A 19,633-nucleotide genomic window follows, 5' to 3' on the forward strand; every position below is an offset into this window, starting at 1 on the left:
GATCTGTCCTTAAGCTCTCAGATTCTTAATTTGGTCGATTTGAGTCTACTCATGACTGACTGAAGGAACTCTTCATTTATGTTACAGTATTTTTTTATTTCTAGTATTTCATTTTGATTCTTACAGTATCAACATTCCTTCTTATATTATAGAGTTATTTTTGCACATTGTGTTTGTGTGTGTTTTCAGTTATAGCTCTTAACATATTTATCACAGATACTTAAAGTTCTCTGAGAATTCCAAAATCTGTGTCAGGTCGGAGTTTGATTCTGATGACTGTCCTGCCTCTTTTATGTTTTTTCTTGTGTGAAGTGTCTTGCAATTTATTCTAGAAGCTGAACAGGTTGTATCAGGTAATAGAAATGGAAGGAAAAAGATCTCTAGCATTAAGATTTATGTTAGGCTGGTTATGAGTTAGTTTTCAATGTTGGCTATGGCTGTAAGTGCCAGAAGCTTCAAAGTCTTCTAAGGTCCTTATTTCTGTTCCCCCTTTTTATTCAGACTTCCCTAAGTACTATAATTTGGAGCATCTGTGTCTTGCATCTCCTACTATTATTATACTGAAGCCCTGCTGATGTGGTAGCAAGAAGTGGGAGGTAAGAAGAACTCTATAACCTTATGTCTTAGTCTGTCTTTTATGGGCCTATCTTTTGATAAGAATGCTTTCCCCATATTGTGATGTACAGCTACATATCTCAGTTTTATGTTCCTTCTTCCATGAGAAAAGAATGCTTTTGGGGGCTGCAGTGGTAGAAATGTGCTTCCCCAGGTGGAATAAGGCCTTAGTAAGATATTTCCTCTATAGAGAAAACCTTTGTTATTAATAATGCTCTAGGAATAATTCACAATATCTATTCTACTCCTACCAGAGCCATAAGAGGATCTTTATAACTCTGGTGGGGTTCATGAAAATAAAACACATAAATGTATGAAGATCTCCTTAAGTCTGTGATTTCTAGGTATTTCTGTTCTGAAGCTTGTTCACATATGGCTTCTGGAAATTATTTAATTTTACCATTTAATTGGACTTTTCTCCAGTTAAGCAGATTCTGACTGCAACTCTCTGCATCCACCAGTCTTTCAAGATTTTGTAGTGATTGTTTGCCCAAGACCTCAGTTTTCCAATGGGTGCAATGTAAGTCATTGATTTTCAGTTTGTCTATCTTTTTCTGGCCTAGCCATAAGGATAGAAGTGATGATTTTCAAGATCTTCACATTCTGAACTGAAAACGGGAGGTTGAATTTTATGGACTAATGAGAACTACAAGGGACTAGTATGGAAGCAAGTATAATTTTAAGAGGCTGTTGCATTTTAGCTATACTTCAAAGAAAGTTTGCATCAGAGAGAGGGAGGGGCAGAGAGATGTATCAAAGATGACACCAAAGTTTTAAATCTGAGTAATAGAACTGAGTTGCCATTTACTCTCATTAGGGAAAGACAGAAGGAAGCAAAATTTTGGGGGTTGACAAAAGAAAAACAAACATACAAACAAACAAACTGTCGCCTATCAACTTGGAGTGCCCTGCCTCTTTCTTTGGTTTCTTTCTACCTTCTGGGTACAGGGGCCAATTTCAGATTACAAGGAAGCTCCTGGGAGAGTTATGAATCAACATTGTTGAGAACTAAAAATCATTTCAAAGACTGAATTCATCATAACTTTATTTTATGCATGAAGAAGAGAAGAAGAGTAATTAGATTTGAACAAAGAAATGCCTTGGAAGCCAGGGTCATTCTCACTGCTCTTTAGTTCAGCAAATTATCACCTAAGATATGTTTTCTCTTTAAATTTATCTAAAGCTATAAATGACAAAAAATAACTATTTCTAACTACACACTGATTATGTTAAATGCTACTTATACATTTTATGTTTCTTTTTCCATCACCAAATTTTTAATTATATTGCAATAAACTTATTTTGTATTGTGATCTAATGTTTTCTATAAATTGGACTATGATGGCAAATGTCTGTTAGAGGTTTCTGAAAGTTCATCTGTAAATCTGAAAGCAAATAATGAGTATATTATAAAAAATAATCCCAGTTTAATGAAGCTGAAACTTTCTTCCAATTTTATTCTGAGATCTTCAGCAGCAGAAATACACTCTTTAAATTATTTAACTACATCAATTTCTGGTGTTATTTAGAGGATGAAGACTCTATGTATTCTTAAGTTTAACACATGTATTTAGTTTAATATTATATCTAATTTGCATAGCTAATTATGACCCTTATGAAATATATTATGTGCATATCAAAATATAAAACATCGAAGTAATATTCCAGAATACATATTGAAGTATTTACATTATTTCAAAAAATTTCAATTTATTGTATTTACATTTCATCATATTTGAAACATAATTTCAGTATCTAGATAATTCTCTATTTCTCATTCCAAGTATTTTCTTTCATACTGTTTCCCTGGTTGGAAATATATTTACATTAGCTTAGTTAAAGGCCTAGTTATGAAAAGAAAGGAGAATGAAGGGCCTGGAATAGACAAGCCTTAGGAATGAAATGAAACAGTGAGTTGAATGCTGTGCATTTTTCTCTGTCTCCTTTTCTCTCTCCTTTTCCCTGCCTTCCCTGCTGTTTTCAATAAATCCTATCCATCCTTATTCAAATGTTTTCAATCCCCTAGTTTTCATGGTAAAATGATCAATTAATATGGTCAAGCTTTGCTCTTCTGCATTTAAGAGTGGCCATAGAGAAGGTATAGTCCCTGAACCAAATTCTATAATCCCTAGAATGGATGTCACTGAGCCCATTTGGGTGAGATTTTTTTCCCCCCTAAAATAGTCAACTGTGGCATAACATGATAAAGTTGAGTTTGAGTAGCACGTGGATAGGAGCAATAGAAAGGATTATTTCTAAAATGGTCTTGGTAATGATATTTCTAAAATGATATGGTGATTAAGGATAAATGTATAGAATTGTATGGACACAAAGGATTCATTGTGATATTCTTCTCTAGTTAAAACGAAACTTAAAACCAAACTGCAGTAAAATAAAATTAAAACAAACACTGTTTTCATTTTTTTTCCAAGAAAGTATCAGAGCAAATTAAATATAAATTACTTCCAAGATGAGGGGAGAAAGGGTATAGGGCTGTTTCCAATTGACCAGATGTAGACCCAAAGAGACAAGATGAATAGGAGTTCATGTGATATTGTAATCTTTGTCCTTACGGTCACTTTAATGGGTTGCTTAAATAGTTTCTTACATAATATTCTGACAGAGTCTGTGTGGAATGGACTAGTGTGCATTCTGGTGCTGAATATAAAAGTCATAAATGATCAGCTGAAGATGAACATGTGAAAATATCTGGAAAAAGACTAATACTTTTCTACTAAATGCATAAATGCACATCTCTCCTTCTTATGGACAATTTATGAGTGTTAAATTGTAACATTGTAAGTATGTAAGGAAATAGGTACACTCCCCTCCCCCAATATACACCAGAAGCTAGAGAAATCTTTAGAACTTATAGCATTCATTCATTCATTCACCTGTTCACTTAAAAAGAATCAGGTTAAGGAACCTAGGTTTAGAGACAGGTAACTTTTTAATTATTGCAATTATAACACGATGGTTATTTGACTTTGGGTATGCTACTCAACTTTTCTGTGCATCACTATTCTTTACCACAAAAAGAAGATAATAATATCCTCTTAGGGGGTGTATTTTTAGAATTATATTAAATAATCTTTTCAAGGTTCCGGCACTCAGTATATGATCAAACAATTGCAATGTTTGTGATTAGCTTTATCATTGTCATCACCATTATCATTATCATTTTTTAAACTAAGTAATCACTATGAAGAAGGACTGATAAGTGATACTGGGAAATAATGATAAATCATATAATTTTCTTTGTTCGAACTATTCATGCAGAAATCTTCATCTTCTAATAGCTTAGGATAGATCTAAATTAAATAATTCTCATGGATGATCCCTTATACAGAGCATTGAGTTTACGCTGCCATTCATAGACAGACATATAGAACAAGTGCTACCAATTGTGATGTATTCAGATTCAAGTCTTCATTACTGACTTGCATCTTCACAAATCTCTAGCTTCATTAATTTGTTGTAGGTTATTTTGCCTTTTCTTCTTTTGTCCACAGAGTCACTCTCTATGTTTGAACAAATTTTGACAGTAAACTCTGAAGTTATAAGTGAATAAAGGTACATTTCTCATACTTTGGATGAGAACATTTCTTATACCATGGGTGTTTTACAATGTTTCTCTGCCTGAGGTCCAAGCAACTGTTTCTAACTATCAATTATTTTTTGTAGTTCCACTGCACTGACATACTACAAGCAGTTTTAAAGTGGAACTAACCATACTTAGCTTCTTGGAAGGTTCTTGTTTTCTGCTACTGTAATAAGCTATCTGTAATGAAACCATGCCTTGTAGTTATGAAAAGGCATCAGCCCCAGTGGTTTCATTGGCATTTCTGTCTGCCAGCAGAAAGCAACATAAGAAATAAATAAGACAAAACAAAACTACAATAAAAAAATCACAAAATATTACTACTAAAAGTTTTTTCTCCCCCAGGCAGAACATAATCAAATATCATAAGGTAAGGTTAACATAATTTTATAAATCCTCACCTTCCCTGATATAGCAATTCATTTAGAAGTTAATGTGTATTTTCTTCTTTCTTGCTGTTGTAATAATACATTAGAAATAGATAGCTTACCTTCACATATAGGTATATAGAAATCTCATTTAGTATCTTTTATAATATTTATGTTATATATCCACTGAACTCTAAACATATGCAACTGCTTTGTACTTTCTAGTATTTGGTCATATAGAATTGTAGTGTATTTATGATGGATTACAAAATATATTCAGTATTATATTATTTCTGAAAAGTGATATACTCTAATGGATGTTAAGTGATCAAAAATGTTCTAAATTAGGGGCATCTGGGTGGCTCAGTGAGTTAAAGCCTCTGCCTTTGGCTCAGGTCATGATTCCAGGGTTCTGGGATCGAGTCCCGCATTGGGACTCCTCTCTCTGCCTGCTTTCCTGCCTACTTGTGATATTTCTCTCTGTCAAATAAATAAATAAAATCTTAAAAAATAATGTTTTAAATTAGAGATGAGCATTATTTTCTGTATCTCTTTCCTTATAAAGCAAAAGAGAAAACAATATGCAACTTTAAAATTTATGTAATTGGTAGAACTTGCAGTTTGTATTTCAAATGATAATTTTATGTTCACTCCAACATGTACATATGAAGTTTATTTTTCTTCCTTTTTTCTCAATACCCATCATCTGTCTACCCTATTCTCCCATTCCCACCCCCTTCCCCTCTGAAACCCTCGGTTTGTTTCCCAGAGTCCAGAGTCTCTCATTCATCTCCCTCTCTGGCTTCTCCTACTTTAATTTTCCCTCCCTTCCCCTATGGTCCTCTGCACTACTCCTTATGTTCCACATATGGGTGAAACCATATAACTGTGTTTCTGTGATCAACTTATTTCACTTAGCATAATCCCTTCCAGTTCCATCCATGTCAATACAAAGTATGTATTTATACCTTTCGATGTATTCTTACCATTCAATGCAATGGTAGGTATTCATCCTTTCTGATGGCTGAGTAATATTCCATTGTGTATATGAACCACATATTCTTTATCCATTCATCTGTTGAAGGGCATCTGAGCCCCTTCCTCAGTTTGGCTCTTGTGTACACTGCTGCTATGAACACTGAAGTGCATGTGTCCCTTCTTTTCATTACATTGTGTCTTTGGGATAAGTAGCTAGTAGTGTGATTGCTGGGTCTTAGGGTAGCTCTCTTTTTAACATCTTGAGGAACCTCCATATTGTTTCACAGAGTGGCTGTACCAGCTTGCATTCCCACCAAGAGTGTAAGAGGGTTCTCCTTTATCCACATCCTTGCCAACATTTGTTGTTTCCTGTCTTGTTAATTTTAGCCATTGTAACTGGTGTAAGGTGTTATTTCACTGTGGTTTTGATTTGTATTTCCCTGATGCCAAGTGTTGTGGAGCATTTTTTCATGTATCTGTTGGATATCTTCTTTGGAGAAGTGTCTGTTCATGTCTTCTGTCCATTTCTTGACTGCATTCATTGTTCTTTGGGTTTGAGAAGTTTGAGAAGTTATTTATAGATCTTGGATACCAGACCTTTATAAATCTTGGATACCAGACCTTTATAGCTCTTGGATACCAGACCTTTATCTGATATGTCATTTGTGAATTTCTTCTCCCATTCTGTAGTTTTGTTGATTTATTCTCCATCTTAGTTTTGTTGACTGTTTCCTTTGCTGTACAGAACCTCTTTATCTTGATGAAGTCCCATTAGCTCATTTTTGCTTTTGTTTCCCTTGCATTTAGAGATGTGTCTTGCAAGAAGTTGCTGCAGCTGAGGTTGAAGAGGTTGCTGCCTGTGTACTCCTCTGGGATTTTGATGGGTTCCTGTCTCACATTTAGGTATTTCATCCATTTTGAGTTTATCCTTGTGTTTGGTGTAAGAGAACAGTCAAGTTTCATTGTTCTGCCTGTGGCTGTCCAATTTTCCCAGCACCACTTATTGAAGAGACTGTTTTTTGTTTGTTTGTTTGTTTGTTTTTGTTTTTGTTTTTTTTCCATTGGTTATTCTTTTTTGCTTGGTTGAAGATTAGTTGACCATTGAGTTGAAGGTCCATTTCTGGACTCTCTATTCTGTTCCTTTGATATATATGTCTATTTTTGTGCCAGTCATGCTGTCTTAGTTTTGTTGATTATTTTCTTTTGCTTTGCAGAAGTTTATTTTGATATAGTCCCGATAGTTAATTTTTCCTCCTGTTTCTTTTACCTCAGAGACCTATCTAGAAAAAGTTGCTACAGCTAATATCAGAGAAACTGCTGCCTGTGTTCTCTTCCAGGATTTTCAGGTTTTCAGTTCTCTAACTTAGTCTTTAATCCATTTTGAGTTTATCTTTGTGTATGGTGGGAGAAAGTGGATCATTTTCATTTTTGTTGCTATTATCCAGTTTTCTCAACACCATTTGTTAAAGAACTGTCTTTTGTCCATTGGCTATTACTTCCTGCTTTGCCAAACATTACTTAACCATTTAACTGTGGAGTTATTTCTTTGTTTTCTATTCTTTTCCCTTGATCAATGTGTCTATTTTTGTGCCAGAATCATACTGGTTTCTACTACAGTTTTCTAATATAACTTGAATTCTGGAATTGTGATGTTTCCAGATATCTTTTTCTTTTTTGAAGATTGCTTTCGCTATTTGAAGTCTTCAGGAATTCCATATGATTTTATGATTCTTTGTTCTAGTTCCATGAAAAATGCTGTTGGTATTTTGAAAAGGATTTCATTAAATGTGTAGATTACTTTGGATATTATAGACATTTTAGTAATATCCATTTTTTTTTAAACTCACCAGCACAGAACTCTCTTTCCACTTATTTCTGTCATCTGCATTTTCTTTTGTCAGTATTTTGGTTTTCAGGGTACAGGTCTTTCACATTGGTTAGGTATATTCCTAAGTATCTTATTATGTTTAGTGCAATTGTAAATTGGATTGTTTTCTTAATTTCTTTCTGCTGCTTCAATATTGAGGTACAGAAATGCAACAGATTATTGTGCATTGATATTGTATATTGTGACTTTACTGAACTCCTTGATCAGTCTAGCAATTTTTTGGTGGAGTCTTTTGGGTTTTCTTTTGTGTGTGTGTGAGTAAAGAGATAGAAATTTATTAAGTTTATTAAGTGAAGATACAGAAAAGTTCTCAAGAGTGAGAGGGGTCCTGACAGGGTTGCTGATACAAAGTTTCTTCTTTTAAAAATAGACTGAAAAATAAGAGCAAAAAGTTTTATTTGCTTTTTAAAAAAATAAGCTAACATTTTTTTTGTATTGATTTTCTTTCTTTATTTTCATACTTAGAATTTTTATGTAAGAGTATTGACTTTTTCTCTTGATATACAGTTCAGTAAATTTTAATGTATATATGGATTTGTGTAACCACCACCACAATCAAGATACAGAACAGTTCCAAAGCACCATAGAACTCTCCTGTTCTATCCTTTTATGATTACTCCCTCCCCAACACTACATAGGTCACTCACTCACCTGTTCTATATAGGTGACTTTTTTGTTCTTTTTTTTTTTTCTTTTCAAATGTCATACAAATGGAATCATACAGTATATAACTTCCTAAAACTGGCTTTTCTCACTCTGCCTAATACCTCGCATATGAACAGTTTGCTCTTTTTTGTTGCTAATTAGTATCCCACTTTATAGATATGCACAGTTGATTTTATCCATTAACCCTCTGACGAACATTTGGGTTCATTCCACCTGTTATTTTGTTTTGGAAAATATAAATAGTACTACTACAAATGATGTTTGTGTAAACATTGGTTTTTAATTCTCAAGGCTAAATACTCAGGAGCAAGATTTATGGGTTATATGGTAAGTCTATGTGTAACTAATTAAAAAAACACCAAATTGTTTTCAGCTTATCTGGCTATATCATTTTGTATTCCCACCAACAATTTATGATCTCCACTTTGTCTGCATGCTTGCCAGCCCTTAACATAGTATTTCTTTTTTAATTTAGTCATTCTAATATATGTGTGGAGTAGCATCTTATGATTTTAACTTGCATTTCCCTAAAGCCTAACAAGGTCACACATATTCTCATGTAACTTTTGGTCAACTGTATCTCTTTTTGTTTGTTCAAATCATTTAAATATTCTATTTGTTTTCTGATTGTGGGATTTTAAGAGTTCTTCATATATTCTGAATACATTTTATTTATGGGATATGTAATTTGCAAATTTTTTTACTCAGCCTGTAGTTTGTTTTCATTTTCTTTTCTTTTCTTTTTTTTTTTAAAGATTTTATTTATTTATATGACAGAGAGAGATCACAAGTAGGCAGAGAGGCAGGCAGAGAGAGAGAGAGGAGGAAGCAGACTCCCTGCTGAGCAGAGAGCCTGATGCGGAACTCGATCCCAGGACCCTGAGATCATGACCTGAGCCGAAGGCAGCGGCTTAACCCACTGAGCCACCCAGGTGCTCTGTTTTCATTTTCTTAAAGTCTCTTTCACAGAGCAAGTTTTTAAGTTTTGACAAAGGGTAATTTATCTTTTCTTTTTCTTTTATGGATCATGCTTTGAGTACTATATTTAAGACTTCTCTATACTACCTTACCACATGGATTTCCTCTTACATTTTCTTTCTTTCTTTTTTTTAAATTAATTTATTTATTTTCAGAAAAACAGTATTCATTATTTTTTTACCACACCCAGTGCTCCATGAAATCTGTGCCCTCTATAATACCCACCACTTGGTACCCTAACCTCCCACCCCCCCGCCACTTCAAACCCCTCAGTTGTTTTTCAGAGTCCATAGTCTCTCATGATTCTCCTCCCCTTCCAATTTACCCTAACTCCCTTCTCCTCTCTAAGACCCCTTGTCCTCCATTATATTTGTTATGCTCCACAAATAAGTGAAACCATATGATAGTTGACTTATTTCACTCAGCATAATCTCTTCCAGTCTGGTCCATGTTGCTACAAAAGTTGGGTATTCATCCTTTCTGATGGAACAGTCAACAAAACAAAGAGGCAACCCATGGAATGGGAGAAGATATTTGCAAATGACAATACAGACAAAAGGTTGATATCCAGGATCTATAAAGAACTCCTCAAACTCAACACACACGAAACAGGCAAACATATCAAAAAATGGGCAGAAGATATGAACAGACACATCTCCAATCAAGACATACAAATGGCTATCAGACACATGAAAAAATGTTCATCACTAGCCCTCAGGGAGATTCAAATTAAAACCACATTGAGATATCACCTTACACCAGTTAGAATGGCCAAAATTAACAAAACAGGAAACAACATGTGTTGGAGAGGATGTGGAGAAAGGGGAACCCTCTTCCACTGTTGGTGTGAATGCAAGTTGGTGCAGCCTCTTTGGAGAACAGAAATTAAAAATAGAACTTCCCTATGACCCTGCAATTGCACTCCTGGGTATTTACCCCAAAGATACAGATGTAGTGAAAAGAAGGGTCATCTGTACCCCAATGTTTATAGCAGCAATGGCCACGGTCGCCAAACTGTGGAAATAACCAAGATGCCCTTCAACGGACGAATGGATAAGGAAGATGTGGTCCATATACACTATGGAGTATTATGCCTCCATCAGAAAAGTTAACATATTTATTGAAAGCTATTGGAATGCTCAGTTATTTTGAGTTCTGAAAAAACTCATTCAGGGTGATTGCTTTTCTTTCCCAATTGATGAGATGCCTCTATGAGGACTTTGTATCCAGATTAATAAACTGGTTGTCTACAATTAGCTGTGCTTGGTGAAGGTTTCACATATAGATGAGGGGCTTAATAAGTTAATTACTGTAAAAATCTATGCCATTTGGCATAGTCATCAACCATTCCTATGCCCTACTTACTATTTTTATATATCCCCTTGAAATATCCATAGAGAATCCACAGAGAATTCTCATTCTCTGCTTTTGCAGACTTCCCAATGTATCATCAATGCACTGATTTTTCTCTCTGCTGGGCCTTAGCTTAGACTCTTTACTACCTTTAGAATGAAAAGTCATCACCCCTTTCTAAAAAGAATAACTGCCTCTTCTTCCAGCCTAACTAAAAGACACATCCACATAAAACTTTCTCCCATGGGAATGAAACTTTTCCCTCCATTTGTCTGCTGTATTGCCCTTATTTACAATGTATACAACATTTTGTGTTCTACAATAGACAGTGTATACATGTTTGCTTTCAATATTCTGTGTAGTCTCCATAAATTTGTTTTTAAAACTTGCAAAGATTAGCATTCAATAAATGCTTTTAGAAAACTGATGTAAATATCATTTTTATGTAAATGTGGAAACTGGGGTTAGGAGCTTTAAGTAACAATATAAGTATACTTTTCTAAATATAAATTGGTAGGAACATAATTCAGGTTGCCTGGCAATCAATCCTTTCTACCATCTGGAATTGACTTCATCCTATATCTATTTTCTTACACCCTCTGCATATTTAAATTCTGCTTCCTACTAAATTGTTTTTAGAAATCCTCACTTTCAATAAAACTAAGGAGGTGAGTTTGTAAAGATGTGCATAAAACATTAGATTTTAGGGACACCTGGGTGGCCCAGTCAGTTAAGTGTCTGCCTTTGGCTCAGGTCATGATCCCGGGATCCTGGGATCAAGTCCTACATCTGGCTCCCTTCTCAGCTTGGAGCCTGCTTCTCCCTCTGTCTGCAGCTCCCCTTGCTTATGCTCTCTCTGACAAATAAATAAAATCTTTAAAAAAATTAGATTTGAGGCATTGTTCACTCTTGGTGCTCTGTTATGAATGACCTGTGGGGTCTTGTATTCAGAACTGTCATGCAAATTAAAAATTTAGGTGACAGGGGCACCTGAGTGCCTCAGTGGGTTAAGCATCTACCTTTGGCTCAGATCATGATCTCAAGGTCCTGGGACTCAGCCCTGCATCAAGCTCCCTGCTTAGTGGGGAGTCCGCTTCTCCCGCTTTCTCTGCTGCTCACCCTGCTCTTGCTCTTTCTCTCTCTCAAATAAATAAATAAAACATTAAAAAATATCTAGGTGACAAAATCACAAGTCTCTGCAGGAGAAAAATGAAATTGTACAGAGTAAGTTTAGTGTACTACTATTAAATTTGTCAGAAAAATATAATTATTATAAAATTTGGCCAATCTAAGAAACTTGACTTCATCCTGGGAACATAACATTCATTCCTGTTAAGAATATCTCTCTAAGGAGATAGTTACGTATGAAAACGAATACAAGGAAGTTCACATACCCTAAAATTTCTACAGTGATAATTATAAGCACATGAGGAATCTATTGGTAAACAATTTGAGAGGGTTATTTAAATAAATAAATATATATATAAATCTGATCTATAAAGTAGGGAAGGTAGATATTATTTCTTATTTGTAAGTGAAGAAGCAAAGTGACTTGCCTAAGTTTAATGGCTAGTAACTGATTGATCTGGAAGTTAGTTATTTCGGTTACTAGTCCATTTCCTCCATTCCATTATCTTGTATTCACTTAAGAAATGATTACTGTGGACATTGAAGCACACTATTCTCATCTGGATCTTTCTGGTGGCCTGTTTGAAGGATTTTCCCCATTATTTTTAATAGTTAGTGAATGTTTACTCACTCCTCGTCTGTTCTAAGTGAATTAGTTCCATTAACTAATTCAACCTTCTCAATAATAATATAAGAAGGTAAATCTTCTGCTTATATTTAGATTCCTACCAATCTCTCATTCTTTGTGTCAGTACTGTAAGATGGACTATTATTTTTTCCATTTTTTAGAAAGTAAGTAAATGTATGGAAAGTAAGGATGAGTAAGCTAAGACATGGAAGCTAAAACAGCCTTGACAATAGGCTGACTTCAGAACCTGTGTTCTCATGTTAGTTTGCTAAGAGGCCTACAGGTTGTATGATCTTCCACGGGCTATCTTCTTTCTCTGGGTTTCAATTTTCTGATGTATAAGCTGAATAGGATGACAGTTCTTATGTTAAAAAATGACTGTGATAATTAAATATGTTTAATGTGCTTAGCAGAGTGACTTGTACAGGATTAGTTATTTTAAAAATGATAGCTCTGGGGCACCTGGGTGGCTCAGTGGGTTAAGCCGCTGCCTTCGGCTCAGGTCATGATCTCGGGGTCCTGGGATCGAGTCCCACATCGGGCTCTCTGCTCAGCAGGGAGCCTGCTTCCTCCTCTCTCTCTCTGCCTGCCTCTCTGCCTACTTGTGATCTCTGTCAAATAAATAAATAAATAAATCTTTAAAAATAAATAAATAAAAATGATAGCTCTAATTTCACTGCCTTTTAAATCAGTGTCTCATATTTAATCCATCCATTAATATTAAGCAGTAAAATTAGACATGAATTTAATTTTTTAATCAAAGGTATGTCAACACTAGAACCTTAACCAGTCATTGACAATAGCTCATGGTCATGGGGATGAAGTTATAATAGAATTGAGTTATGTTTGATATGATGAGACCAGCTGGCTACACATAAAAGTGACATAGAGTAAGCATGGCAGAGTTACACCTAAAAATCCAAATGAACCAATATTATATTATAACCATCAACTGTTAAGTCTACTATAACTAAAGAGATATTTGAAATAATTGATATTTTTATTAATAAGTAACACCTTTTATTTGTAGGAATTGAGAAAGAACTAGTTTTAAAGAGAAGAAAATAAAAACTAAAAGGCTACCATTGCTCCAGTTATCTACTGTTATATAACAAGCCACAGAGAAATTTCAGGATTTAAAGGAATAATTTATTATTATTTCTCACAGCCCAGCAGTCTGATTCCACTCTGGAGCCCCTCATACAGTTGTAAATATATGGTAGATGGGTCTAGAGTAACCTGAAGGCTACTTCACTCACATGTCTTGTTCCTGGTGGGATATCTGGAGGAACTAAGGAGTTGCCAAGCACCTGTGTGTGTGTGTGTGTGTGTGTGTGCATGCACACACTCTCACATGTTTCTCTCTCTCTGTCTTTCCCCATACAGACTATTCCCATGGATAGTTTAGACTTCCTCACAGTAGTAGTGGAACTATTCACATGGCATTTGACTACCCCAGAGCAAGCATTCTATAGAAATAAAGTAAAAACTGTTAATCCCTTAAATTTTGGGATGGCCAACTGGCATATAATCAATTATACCATATTCCATGATTGAAATAGTCGCAGGGTCTGCCCAGATTCAAGAGGAGGGGAAATAGATGCATTTAATTAAAGAAATATCAAAACATTTGTGGCCATTTTTAATTTTCTACAACCATACATATGCTTTCAGCTATTTTAAGCATATACATTTTGCATCAATAAAAATCATAGTATTTGTTAAAGAATAATATTACTACATCCGTATATTCAGATCTATTTTAGAGAAAGTTCTGTGTGCATTCGAGAAGAATGAGTATTCTGTTGTTTTAGGGTGGGATGTTCTGTATATATCTACAAAGTCCATCTGGTCCAATGTGTCATTCAAAGCTCTTATTTATTTCTTTGTTGATCTGTTTAGATGATCTGTCCAGTGCTGAGAGTTGATTGTTAAACTCTCCCACCATTAATGTATTGTTGTCAATCTGATTCTTATTTTGGTTAACAGCTGGCTTATGTAGTTGGCTGCTCCAATGTTGGGGCATAGATATTTACAATTATTAGATTTTCTTTTGGATACCCCTTGTAATAATGATATAATATCCCTCTGGATCAATTATTACAGTCTTTGGTTTAAATTCTAGTTTGTCTGATGTAAGAATTGCTACCCTAGCTTTCTTTTGAGGCCCATTGGCATGAAAATTCTTCTCCATCCCCTCACTTTCATTCTGGAGGTGTATTTAGGTTCAAAATGAGTCTCTTGTAGACAGCATACAGATGGGTTGTGTCTTTGTATCCAATCTGCAACCCTGTGCCATTTCATGGGAGCATTTAGGCTTTCATGTTGAGGGTTACTACTAGAAGACATGTTTATGGTCATCTTACTCTCTGTATAGTCCTTGTTTCTATGGATTGTCTCTAGATATTTATGGTCCATATCACTCTTGGGGTCTTCTTTTATAGAATCCCCCTTAGTATTTCTTGCAGGCACGACAATGTTCATAGCAGCAATGTCCATAATAACCAAACTGTGAAAGGGGCTAAGATGCCTTCAACAGATCAATGGATAAAGACATGGTACATATACATAATAGAATATTATTCAGTCATCAGAAATGATGAATATCTACCATTTACATCAACATGGATGGAACTGGAGAGAATTATTTTAAGTGGAGTAAGTCAAACAGACAAAGACAATTATCATATGGTTTCACTCATGCAATAGCATGGAGGACCATAGGGGAAGGGAGGGAAATCCGAAGAGAGAAATCAGAGAGGGAGATGAACCATAAAAAAACTATGGGCCCCAAGGAAAAAATCTGGGGGTTTCAGAAGGGAGGAGGATAGGGGGAGGAGTAACAGGGTAATGGGTATTGAGGAAGGCATGTGGTGTGATGAAGACTGGGTGTTATACTTAACTAATGAATCATTGAACACTGCATCAAGGACTACTTATGTATTATAAAATGGCTAACTGAACATAATAGAAAATTAAATAAAATATTTTAAAAAATAAAATAAAATACAATTACTTAACAGCACACAAAGTTTTTTTGGCATTTGATAATTTTACAATATGTCATTAATGGATATTTATAAACTATGTAAATATTCCTACTGTTGCACATGTCAATTTGTTTATCATTTCTCACTCTTATAAACAACAGCATGATGAGCATCCTTTTAGCTTAATTGTTGAGGAATTCTAAAGTAATTTCCATAAGAAATGTCCCAAGAATCAGAATTACTGAATTTTAATATGTACTGAGAAATGTTTAAATGTGAAATTAAAACATGAGGCCCAAAAGACATATTTCTCCTATCTAAATCAAAGGATTTCTATAAACTCATCTCATTGCCACTACAAAAGAAATTTTGTAAAACACCTTCACTGAGGGTTTTGCAGAGATGCTACATTTAACCTGTCCATATTCAGTGTTAAGGCTCAATTTCTTCCAATATTTTATGTTTTGACATGATTTATGCAATGGCTGCAATAATGGAATCATTGAGGAAGAAATCCTAGATATTTTAGGTGGAATGTGCCATACTTTAGGCCCTGAAATTCTGGACAATAACAAAAAGAATCCTCTATAGAAGAATATGAATTATCTATATACTGATCTAGATCTAAGAACAATCAATAAATCAATAAATTCTTAAATAAATCTGAACATAAAAGTGAGCAATGCCAGAGACAGCATGAAGAAAGCTATAATTATCCTAGCTATACAAATAATAAATCTATACAATAATCCCTAGCCCCTCACTGTACATTTATCTCCCCACCCAAAATGGTGGCAAAATGAAAACAGAACTCAAGTTATAATTGAAGATGATAGGCAGTTTACATTTGTTCAATAGGCTAAACTATTGGGCTCTTTGAGAGGGGCTAATGTTATTTATGCTATCTCCAACAAGTTTTAGGACTCTACCATACTCCTTATTATTTGCTATACAGAAAACTAATGATATTTTAAGAAATTTTGTGGAATCAGACTCAGTAGCTTTTTAACTAGGTAAACAATAATAACTGCTTTATTTGAAGCTTGAAACAGCTATTACAATGGAAGACATATTGAATTGTGCCAGATCTCTGGAGCTCTTCACCCTCAATGCAGATGCAAGACTTTTGACAATTCTCAAACCTGATATGGAGATTGGGTTGTATAAAAGAGCAAGACTCAGAGAATGATACATACCTGAGGTGTTACTATTATGATTTATTATTTTTAAATTATTCACAAATAAGACAAGTATGTCATATTTTAAATATCTTTTTTTTTCTTTTTTTTTTTTTTTTTTTTTATTTCCAGCATAACAGTATTCATTATTTTTGCACCACACCCCGTGCTCCATGCAATCCGTGCCCTCTATAATACCCACCACCTGGTACCCCAACCTCCCACCCCCCGTCCCTTCAAAACCCTCAGATTGTTTTTCAGAGTCCATAGTCTCTCATGGTTCACCTCCCCTTCCAATTTCCCCCAACTCCCTTCTCCACTCTAAGTCCCCATGTCCTCCATGCTATTTGTTATGCTCCACAAATAAGTGAAACCATATGATAATTGACTCTCTCTGCTTGACTTATTTCACTCAGCATAATCTCCTCCAGTCCCGTCCATGTTGTCTCACAAAACAAACTGAGGGTTGCTGGGGGGAGGGGGTTTGGGAGAAGGGGGTGGGATTATGGACATTGGGGAGGGTATGTGCTTTGGTGAGTGCTGTGAAGTGTGTAAACCTGGTGATTCACAGACCTGTACCCCTGGGGATAGAGTATTATGCCTCCATCAGAAAGGTTAAATATCTTAATATGTTTTTTCCCATATAAAATTCAACTATAATTAATATAAATACAGGTCTCAAGAAGTCTTATTTCTTAGTTTGCATGACCATTTCATTTTTATGTCCTATATAATTTCCTTAACAGTTTGAATAATCAAGAAAGGCCAAAACTAGGTGTTAAACAATTTTCAAGTGTTTTGTACATTGTTTTTTATACGCTATATTGTTCCTATGTCTACATTCAAATAATTTTAAAGTTTTGATCATCATTTTTCTGTAGAAGTTTTTATTACTTTTGTACATGTGCCTAATTATTAATTTCCCAATTAGGGTTGGATAAAATAAAAAGCAACCAGAGAAACCATTGTACAAGTGAATCCTTGTTTTTTTTAAGGATCACAATACTTAAGGCAATTGAATCTTATAGGCAGAATGATTAATGGATAACTGCCAAGATTTCCATTGGCTGGGTTAATCTATGTTACTTAGAATCATGTCAGTTCTCTGGTCATTCAAACATTGAGAGAAAAAAAAAATCCAAAGTGGTATTTTTATGTTTGATTTCATGTTTATTTTATACTTCTGACAAGATACATTACTGGAACCCAAAACAAAAACACAGGATAGAGAAAGAATAGATGAAATTAAGAATCCATGGAAAGTTCTAGTCTGACACTTCCAAAGCCATTCTGTTTATTCATTTACCAATTAAAGTGTTAGAAGGGAAGAAACTGGTAAATGATTCTTCTTCCCTATAGTGAAACAAATACTTTTTTTTTGGTTTTGTTTTTTAGATTTTTATTTATTTGACTGAGAGAGAGTGAGTGAGTTAGAGAGTACAAGTGGGGGGAGAAGGAGAAGCAGATTCCACTGAGCAGGAAGCCCAACATGGGACTTGATCCCAAGACCCTGGGGTCAGGACTGGAGCCAAAGTCAGACACTAAACCAACTGAGCCACCCAGGTACCCCATAAAACAAATACTTATGAAAATAAATCAACATTTTATTAGCAGCTGATAAAGAGAATAGATCTTTCTTTCCTATTTTGTCCATTAAGATATTTTAGCTTGAAATAGATGTTGAATCTCTAATGTTATAGAATTGGAGACCAGACTTAAGATACTTTTTTAGACTAAAAATCCATATGTGCTTTTTCAAAACTACTTGGAAGTAAAATTTTTGATACTTAGCAATTTGTATATATTTAAACAAACAGAATTTTAACTAACTTTGACTTCTGTGTATTAACTTTTTCCCTTTGGAGAACTGGGTAACAGTAGGTGCTTATATTTTTACATTTTTATTTTATTTTATTTTATTTTATTTTAGAGAGAGAGAAAGTGTACTTGTGGGAGGGGGAGGGGTAGAGGAGGAGGGCAGGAGAGAATCTTAAGCAGGCTCTACACCCAGCACTGAGCCCCACTCAGCACTCAATCTCATGACCCTGACATCATGACCTGAGCTTAAATTGAGTCAAGTGCTAAACCAATGGAGCCACTCAGATGTCCCTATACATTTATATTTTAAAATGATTTTTATTTTGTAACCCTAAGTCTTTTGCAATTAGAGAAAATTATGAGAAGTGATAAGACAATGCAATATGCCAAACCAACTTCCCAATAAAGATGAATATATTTTGGGAATTAAGTTACTTCTGGAGGTCACCTATTCCAACAGTTTCATTTTACCAATATGAAAACTGAAGTCCCAATCAAACAAAAGCAAAGAAAGGAATTTTCAAGATCACACAGTTATTCACAACAAGATCAAGATCCTTGCTCTCTTGATTCTTCATCAAGTATTCTTCATGTGTTTCTGCTGTGTAGCCTTAGCCACTCAGGTGCTATATAATTTTGGCAATTTAGAGTATCTCATATTAGAAAATGTCTGTCAGTAAGAATTTTTATCTAACAGGCACAATATTTACTAGATATTCTGAATAAATATGAACTTGGATTTCAAAAGAGTGTGTTTGTGTGAGTGTATGTAAGGCTCAGATGCAAACATAGAAGGCTTCCTATAACCTAATGGAAGAAAATACAAAGGTATCCATTCAAAAATCGGCAATGGAGAATTTTGAGGAAGACATATCAGATGTAAAATAAATCAGAAGTCAACAGTTATATTTCAAACAATTAGATATCAATGGTCTTTTTTTTTAATTGTCTTTTAAAAATCTGCTGAGGACTGAGATATAAAAAACTATATTTTTCTGGAGGAAAACCTTCCCATTGAAGACAGGAGAAAATTGGTAATTAAGGAGGGAATTTTGGCTGTGGCATATAGAATACCTTCTGCTAAATTCTCTGCATTCTTTGCTCTGGCCCTCCAGCCTAATAAATGAATTATTGTACAATCAAGGCCAGTTTCTCATACTGACAGTATTTCCACAGCATACACCCACACACAGTAGTTTTGTTGTAAAGCTATGTTATTGGTTTAATGGAATAAATGGTGTTATCACACAAAGAAATGTGAAGTGGCATATGCATCATTGTTATCTATGAATTATTGCACTGAAACTTCTCTAGCTATGGCAAAGTTGGAGAAATATTTGTGGATCATTTGCTACACATCTCACAATAGTGGAAAATTCTGTCAATGTATTGTTAAAAATTGATGCTGGCATTACAAGAGGGCGTGAATGGCTTTCAGTATGAA

Source organism: Mustela erminea, chromosome 1 (assembly GCF_009829155.1).
Source record: "Mustela erminea isolate mMusErm1 chromosome 1, mMusErm1.Pri, whole genome shotgun sequence".
NCBI classification, from domain to species: domain Eukaryota; kingdom Metazoa; phylum Chordata; class Mammalia; order Carnivora; family Mustelidae; genus Mustela; species Mustela erminea.